The sequence below is a fragment of the Pinus tabuliformis genome, chromosome 2_2 (assembly GCF_031772625.1).
Source record: "Pinus tabuliformis cultivar Carrire ecotype Pingquan chromosome 2_2, CPIR1, whole genome shotgun sequence".
NCBI classification, from domain to species: domain Eukaryota; kingdom Viridiplantae; phylum Streptophyta; class Pinopsida; order Pinales; family Pinaceae; genus Pinus; species Pinus tabuliformis.
In genome coordinates, this window is record NC_142300.1 from 917,325,506 (window position 1) to 917,333,640 (window position 8,135).

Below are 8,135 nucleotides of genomic sequence, written 5' to 3' on the forward strand. Positions count from 1 at the left end.
GTTATGCTATCATCCAACAATCTAGAATGGCATTCCATCTGGCCTATCATGAGCGTTGGTATAATCAACAATACCATCTATTAATATTTATTTGAGGTGCGGTGAGCATTAAGTCTGGCATGTGAGGACCTCCTGGTTAGTTGTTTCATGATGGCTCAAAATCATGGCATGAAATTCCCTCCCATGTGCCTGGCAGAATTAATCATAATTACTCAGCGTAGGCTTACCCTAGATATTCTTCTAAAACGAAAGGTAGCATGACTACCTTTGCTGAAAGCTTAGTTATGCCGGTTTATTTCACCCATGTCAGTGATTATCTATGTATTTATGTACTCATTATTTGGGCTGACCATAGGTGTTCATTAGCTTTTATAGTCATGGTGAATTGGGGTTGTGTTGCACTTAACCTTGAGCCCTCTTCCATCAAGCGCTTTTCCATGGATTTTCTAGGGTGTGACTCAACCTGTCTACCTGTTACTAATGATTCAATTAACACAGAGGCTATCTTGCACAATCGCAACGCACAGAATGTCATAGGAGAATGCTCCTAAAAATACCCCAATCACCCTCAGCTCCATGTCCAATTAGGGAGGAAGGTGGTTAGGTCTTTTACACCATGATGTTGCTCTTAAATGTTTTGCTCAATTCTATGCTTTGAAGCTTGGCTCCAACCTCAATTCAACAATGGTAATCTCCCTCATGCTTCCTCACATCATGGTGGTTCTCTACACTAACCTTTCTCCTCTCACTCTCATTTCATTGGAGGCTCTGTTAGAATTTCACTAGCTGCTATCATGTAACGTCAATTAACTGGAAGTTGCTTTCTAGCCCTTGCTTGGTGTTGGCTCAAAGAAAAGCTTGGTGGGGTGGTCATTGGACAAGGAAGATTTGGATTCCAATTTCAAGGACCATTGGCAAGCCACCCTCGGATTTGCTAATAAGTTTCAATGTTCGTGGCTACATAATTCGTGGGTGGGTAGGCCTTGAAATTATCTATATGTGTGGCACTAGAGAGTTGTGGTCTCGATGGAAGTGTCTCTCGGCTGGTGCATTATGGACTTGTTGTGCACTAACATCAATTCAGAGGAATGGCTTGTGACTAGATTAGCCCTATAGGAATAAATTGACCCAGTGTGTTAGGCTCCAAGTATTCAACGATCTTTTGCATGCATATTTGGCTTAGTCAATTCAAATTATATGGTGGCAGTTTGTCACTCCTTACAGATTCTAAGAATGATTCCCTTGGATAGTGTGGGTATACCCAAATCTTGTAGTTTTTGCTTAGATAGGATAGGTCTTCATGACTGTTATTTGTCTCATAGTTTTTTTAAACTTTTTATAATGTCAGAAGCCATGGTTAAAACAAGATAATATAATCTCAAGATCTTAAACTTGTGCTGCCAGTCTACTTTCCTTTGGAAAAGACTAGTAGCATGAAGTGAATCTCTAGATAATATTGTTTTGTTTTGAAAAAATGAAACAACTAAACCTTCACCATTTAAAAAAAAAAATATTTATAAAAAGTAGTATTTTTTCTTAAATTTCAAAAAAGTTAAATCTACAATAATTCTTTGTTATTTTTAATATATAATATTAAAAAACAATACATTTAAAATAATAACCCAAAATCTAGTACTATAAAATTTGGAATAACAACCCAAAATCTAGTACTATAAGATTTGGAATAATAACCCAAAACCAACCATATAACATATGCACACCAAATTCTACAATCTATATGTACATTGAATATCTTACACGCCTCCAAGCCACTTTCACCACCATCATTAGTAGCACACATTTTTGAAATGTAAAATGCAAATTACCTTTTTATGTTAACCAACAACTAGCATGTTTTTGAAAATAAATAATCACCCATAAATAATTATAATTATAAAATGACACATCTTCCATATCCAACTTGGGGATACTAATTATTTTAAACTATATAATTGGTATGAATATAATGTATTATGTTATATAAGATATAAATGGTTAGTTATTTTATATTTATTAAAAGAGGGTATATTGTTTTTTATTTTGGTTATACCATTTTGATTTTTAATTTTTAATTAGTTTTGAAATTTTTAAATAGATTTTATGAAATTTATTAAAGTTAAAAAAATAGTAAAATAAATATTTTGAGAATTAAAATATAATTTATTTTTTTTAATTGATTGATGATTATTTTTATGGGGTTTTATATTGAATTGTTAGATATAAAAATTATGTTAAAAGATAGAAAATATAAAAAATAAAAAGTTTGTATTCGTGTTATTGCAGCATTTGCATAACACAATGCTATGTGGACAACTACATTTGATTTTTTTGCCATAAGTTTTTGATGTAGTTGCAATATTTATGTCATGATTTTTAGATATGTTTACATTTTTATTGTTTTTTTTTAAGTAAGAAAGATTCTATTAATTCAAAAGGTGGTAATTACATTCAGAGTGGGGTGTCTCAAGCATGAGGCTCTTACACCAGATACAGACATTCCTCTTACAATTCATACAATAGTTACAAAAAGAGCCCCTTCCTCTGGGTTGAAGGGAGATATGGAAGTTTTGCTTGCCAATTTTACAAAAATTACAAAAATAGCTCGATATCCTGAGAAGGCGAGAATTGGAAGTGACTGGAAAATCCAAACCGTAGAGAAAATCATAAACATGGAGAGTTCCATAGACAAGTAGATAGTTCCATAGACATCCAAAGAGTACCATAAACGCAGAGAGGCATGAATCAATGTCGTTCGAGAGATCATCCTCCAACCTTATGGGCTTCTCGATAAAACTACCTACAGGGGTGTCTGCATTGGCCTGGTGACTAGTGGAGCCTCCGTCGCTGATCTGCATGGTGGCGATGCATTATTTGAGTAAGGCATAGTGGGGTGAATCCCTTGTAACAAAATTCCTATGGTGGACCGATTCCATATAGACTGTAAATTTTTCATTCGACATGTCTAACTTGGCCTCTAGTCCTTTGGAATTTTTAGATTTTTCTTGTAGTACTAGGTCGAGCATGGTTTTGAGTTGCTAGGAGAGCTCGATGGTGCGACTGTATAAATTCTCCCTGGCCTTGATGAGGCCTGAGTCGAGTATCCATTCAAATTGAGCGTCCACCTCTTCGGTGGTCACCCGCCTTCTGATATTGTGTGCCTAGAGCTCCAGATTATGAATGTGGTCTTGTGTTTTAGGGGTGAAGGAGACCGCATAATTGAGGGTTTCTCTCCTCATTGAAGTCTCAAATCTGGTGCGGGGCTGCATGCTGGGATTGTCCCATCTTTCATTGTTGTGGGCATGACCGCGATGGGGGGCAGGGGTTGAGCCACGACGAGGAGCCATGAAAAGGATGGGAGAGGAATCAAGGGAAAAACCAGAACAGAGGTGATGAACGCAAAGGCTCGAGGGAAAAAAGAGATGTGGGGAGAAGCGAGCGGTCAGGGTATTCATAGGAAGAGTGAACGACTAAGGGAGGAGGGGAAGACGCAGCCATGAATGTGCCATTAATTACGGCCAAAGTGAGGTACAAAGCAGTCATGAGAGAGAAAGAAATGGTACTAGTTGAGGGATCATTTAGGTGTCGATTCTGAAAGATCGTTTCGATCCGGGATTTTCTTACCTCGTTCAGAGAATTGGGAATGTTTCTCTTTGAGGGATTAAGCATGAGGGTATGTGGCGATTGTACCATTTTGCTCCTATAGATTGATAGGTGATCTCAGTATTGAGAGTTTCTGTACCCCTTTGTTTGTATTATTTAAGCCTTCACAATCCCGACAGAGAGGTCCTTCCTCTAGGAACCTCCATGCAAGGGAGAAGATTCTTGTGCTGCCAGCTTTACTTCATTGGCCAACCTGTTAGCCAATGGTTAGCCTTCTATCTAACGGCTTGGAAGTGAAGCCCACTCAGCTCTCCGACGTGTCAGTGGATGTGATGAAGGGTCTTTCTAAGCCTCTAGTTGTCTATCGCTTTGGTGACAGACGTGCCTTGTTGAAGCTTCTGACAGGCCTGGGTAGCTAGACTCAAGTCTCCTTCTACAATGAGAGGCAAAAATCCCTAGACTTTGGAAATGTCATTACATGTTTCAAATCTTGGAGTTCATCTGCATGGTTGGTAGTGATGCCCAGGTTGCCCGCGTGTATCCAAATTATCTCTCCTTTTGAGTTTCTGAAAATTTCCCCAAAACCAATTGCTCCAGGATTTCCTTTAACAGCTCCTTCATAATTCAGTTTGAGGATGTCTTTTTCGAGAGGATGTTAGTGACTAGGAGCATCCGGGTTTTCCATCACCAGAGTCTTGCTGTTCTGAGGGGGAGGGTGAAACCCAAGGAGTTGCAAGATTCTTTGATCAGCAGGATGAGGGGGGTCACTAAATTTCGGAAATCTAGAGACAACAACCAATTCACAAATCAGTTGTTTAATTGAGGTAAGTAGACACTCTTCTGACTTTTTTCATCTCTAAATATTATAGCATTTCTCTCTTTCCAAACTTCCCAACATATAGTACTCGGGATAATGTTCCAGGCCCTGTAAACCATTGGGTGTTGGGAAATTGAGGGTCTCCAATTGTCCAAAGCGTTGAGGATGGAAGCCCTGTCCCTGTCAGAAGTTCTGAAAACAACCTCAACCCAAAAGTATCACAAATGTTCAAAAGATAGTTAATTGTTTCCTCATGCACTTCACAAAGAGGGCATCTTGAGGGACCCTTGAATCCTCTTCTCCATAAATTTTCCCATGTTATATTATTCCTCTGCATGGTTAGCCAAAGGAACAGAGTAATTTTGGGCCATAATTGTTTACTCCATATAGTTTTCCAATTTTTTTTAGGCTGAATTTGGTCATGGTTTTCCATATAGCCATAGGCTTCTTTGAGATTGAAATTCCCTATTGAATTTTTACCCCATCTAATCTTTTCTTCTCCTTTGTCGAATTGGATTTGTCTTTCTTGAATGGTGCTAGCAAAGGTGTTCCAATCGTAGTCGGTGGGCATAGGTTCCCAGTCATTGGCTTCCATCCATTCTTGTCATCTGTCCATTTTGGTATCGGGCTTCCAGTAATGAGCAACCTTGTGCTTGTCTTTGTCTTTCATAATAGTGTGAAGTGAGGCAAATTGGTCCTTGTTTAAGTCTGGAAGATGTTGCCATGCATCCTCCCAAAAGAGGGCTTTTTCCCCATTACCAATCTCATAAAATTGATGCTTTTGAATGATAGATTTATTCTCCCAAGCTTGATTCTAGATCGCAGAACCTTTGATGTCACCTGTGATCCTAATGAGATTGGCATTTGAGTGAGTAGGTGCATATTTTTCCCTCTAGATGAGACATCAAGGTGTTTGCAAGTTGTCTAGCCAATGCAACCATGTCTTGCCCCTAGGGCTTTCCCAAGAGTATCTAGATCCCTCAAACCTAATCCTCCTGCATATTTTGGTTTGCAAACATTCTCCCAGGCTACAAGAGCCCATTTTTCCTTAGTGTCTGAGCCCCTCCATAAAAAGTTCCTTTGAATGCATCTGATGGAATTTATGACTAACTTGGGGAAAGCTAGAGCAGAAAATAGATATAGAGGCATGGCTTGCAACATTGATTTAACCAGGACCAGTCTACCCACTAGATTAAGTGAGTGAAAGGTCTAATTGGAAAGTCTTTTGCGAAGTCTATTGAGAAGGTCCTCCCAATTGGATTTTTTGAGGGATTTGTCAGTTAGAGGGACACCTAGATATTTGAAAGGGAGAGAACACTTTTGATAGCCCAGAGTTCTAGTGATGTTTCTTTGAATGGCAATGGGAGTGTTGAAGAAGAATAATTTATATTTTTTGAGGTTGATAGATGTTCCTGAGGCATTCGAAAAACATTTGAGAATTTCTTTGAAAGTAAGAGCTTCCTTGACTATGGGGATGCCCATTAACAGGGTATCATCTACAAATTTCTGATGGGTTGAGGAGGGGGCATTATTATGAAGTTTGAGGCCAACAAGAGAGTTATATTAAGTTTGGTTTCCCTTAGAGTTCTACTTAGGCCTTCGGCCATAATGAAGAATAGGAAGGGAGACAGGGGGTCTCCCTATCTTATACCTCTGGAGGGGCAGAAAGGCTTGGAGGGGGGAGCCATTGATCAGGATGGAGTAGAAGGATCCAGAAACCATGACCATGATCCAATTTATATAGTCTTGATTGAATCCAAAGGCCTTTAGGAACTCCGGCATGTAATTCCATCTTATTTTATCAAAGGCCTTCGACATGTTGAGTTACATCATCATGCTAGGTTTCTTTTGAACTTTGAGAGAGTGAATCAATTCATGAGATAGAATAATGTTGTTCATTATTTGTCTACCCTCCACATAGCCATATTGGTTTGAACATATAAGGAGGGGAAGGACATATTTGATTCTGTTGGTTAGGACCTTAGATATGATTTTGTAGATTACATTGCAGAGGGCGATGGGATGGAAGCAATCCCTAGAATCAACACCTTCCTCTTTAGGAATGAGAGTGAGGAAGGTGGCATTAAGAGATTTTAAAATAGTTTTGTTGATTATGGAGTCTTCCACCAAAGCATGAACTTCCTCTTTTCAAAAAGGCCAGCAGGCTTTATAAAAACCAATAGTGAATCCATCATGTCCCAAGGCTTTCCTTTTGGGCATAGACATTACATCCTCCTCCACTTCTTGCATAGTTACTTCCCTCAGAATCATTTTATTATGATCATGGTTGAGGATGGCAAGGATGTTGTGTTATGAAACCAGCTCAAGAAAAGATAGAAAAGATAGATCAACGCCTTAGAATTCAGCCTCTTCGAGGGGGCAACCTCCTTTACATTACATAAATGAACAATTCTTAGATGATTCAAATGACAAAACCTCCTTTCTATATATATGAGTCCAAGGAGTCATAAAATAATCCATCTGACCTAACAATAATAATATAAAGCCACAAAAATAACAATAGAGGGATTCTATGGGGCACAGTAATAACAATATGGGGGCAATAGGGGCACAACAATATAATTAAGGGGTATAACTACAATAGTAATGGGGTAATCACTAGTATTATAGGGACCCAACATGCCCCTCGCCTTCAAAAAAGTGTTGTCCTCAACACTTGAGTAGTTCTGAGTACTTCTGCATAAAATTCTCATCCTCCCATGTGGAATCTTCAGCAGATAAGTTCTTCCACTTGATAAGATACTCTGAAATTGATCGATTTCGTAGCTGTCGAGTTCTTGTTTCTATGACTGCTTCCGGTTCCAATATAATTTTTCCTTCCTCATCAAGTTCTGGCAATATTGTTTGAACTGGGAGCTTGTCGCCTATAACCTTATTTAAACATGAAACATGGAAAACTGGGTGCAATCGAGAGGCTGCAGGAAGCTCCAATTTGTATGCCATAGTACCAATATTTTGCAACACCTTGTACGGACCATAATACTTTGGTGATAATTTATTATCCTTCTTAGCTTGCTTGAGGGACATTTGTTTATATGGTTGTAGCCGTAGGAATACCCAATCACCTACATCAAAACTTCTTTCACTGCGATGTTGATTTGCCTGTTGTTTCATTCTATTCTATGCCAACACGAGGTTATCCTTTAAGAGTTGGAGGACTTGTTGTTGATGTTCGATGTGATGTTCCACTGCCTGAACCTTAGAATTTTCTCTTAAATTTCGTAAGAAGGTACTAGAAAGAGGACGAACTAGATGATAAGATGAGCTATGAGCTAACTGAGTACCAAGACAAAAAAATAATTCTGTCCAAAAATTTCCAGTGAAAATGGGATCTCTGTCACTTACAATAATCTTTGGGTTTCCATGTAGCTTTTGAATTGTTTCCATAAATGCAGTAGAAACTGTACTGGCTTTAAATGGATGTGATAATGCACAAAAGTGTGCATACTTGGTAAGTCTGTCAACTACCACCATGATGACACTTTTTCCCTCAGACTTGGGTAAACCTGTGATAAAATCCATTGAAACCTCCTCCCAACGTTGGCTTGGAATGGATAAAGGTTGTAATAGACCCGGTGTCTTAATTGTTTCCACTTTATTTTGTTGGCAAACCAAACATTCCGCCACAAACTTTTGAATATCTGATTTAAGGCCATCCCAAAAAAATTCCTTCTTAACCCTGTGGTAAGTTTTTAGA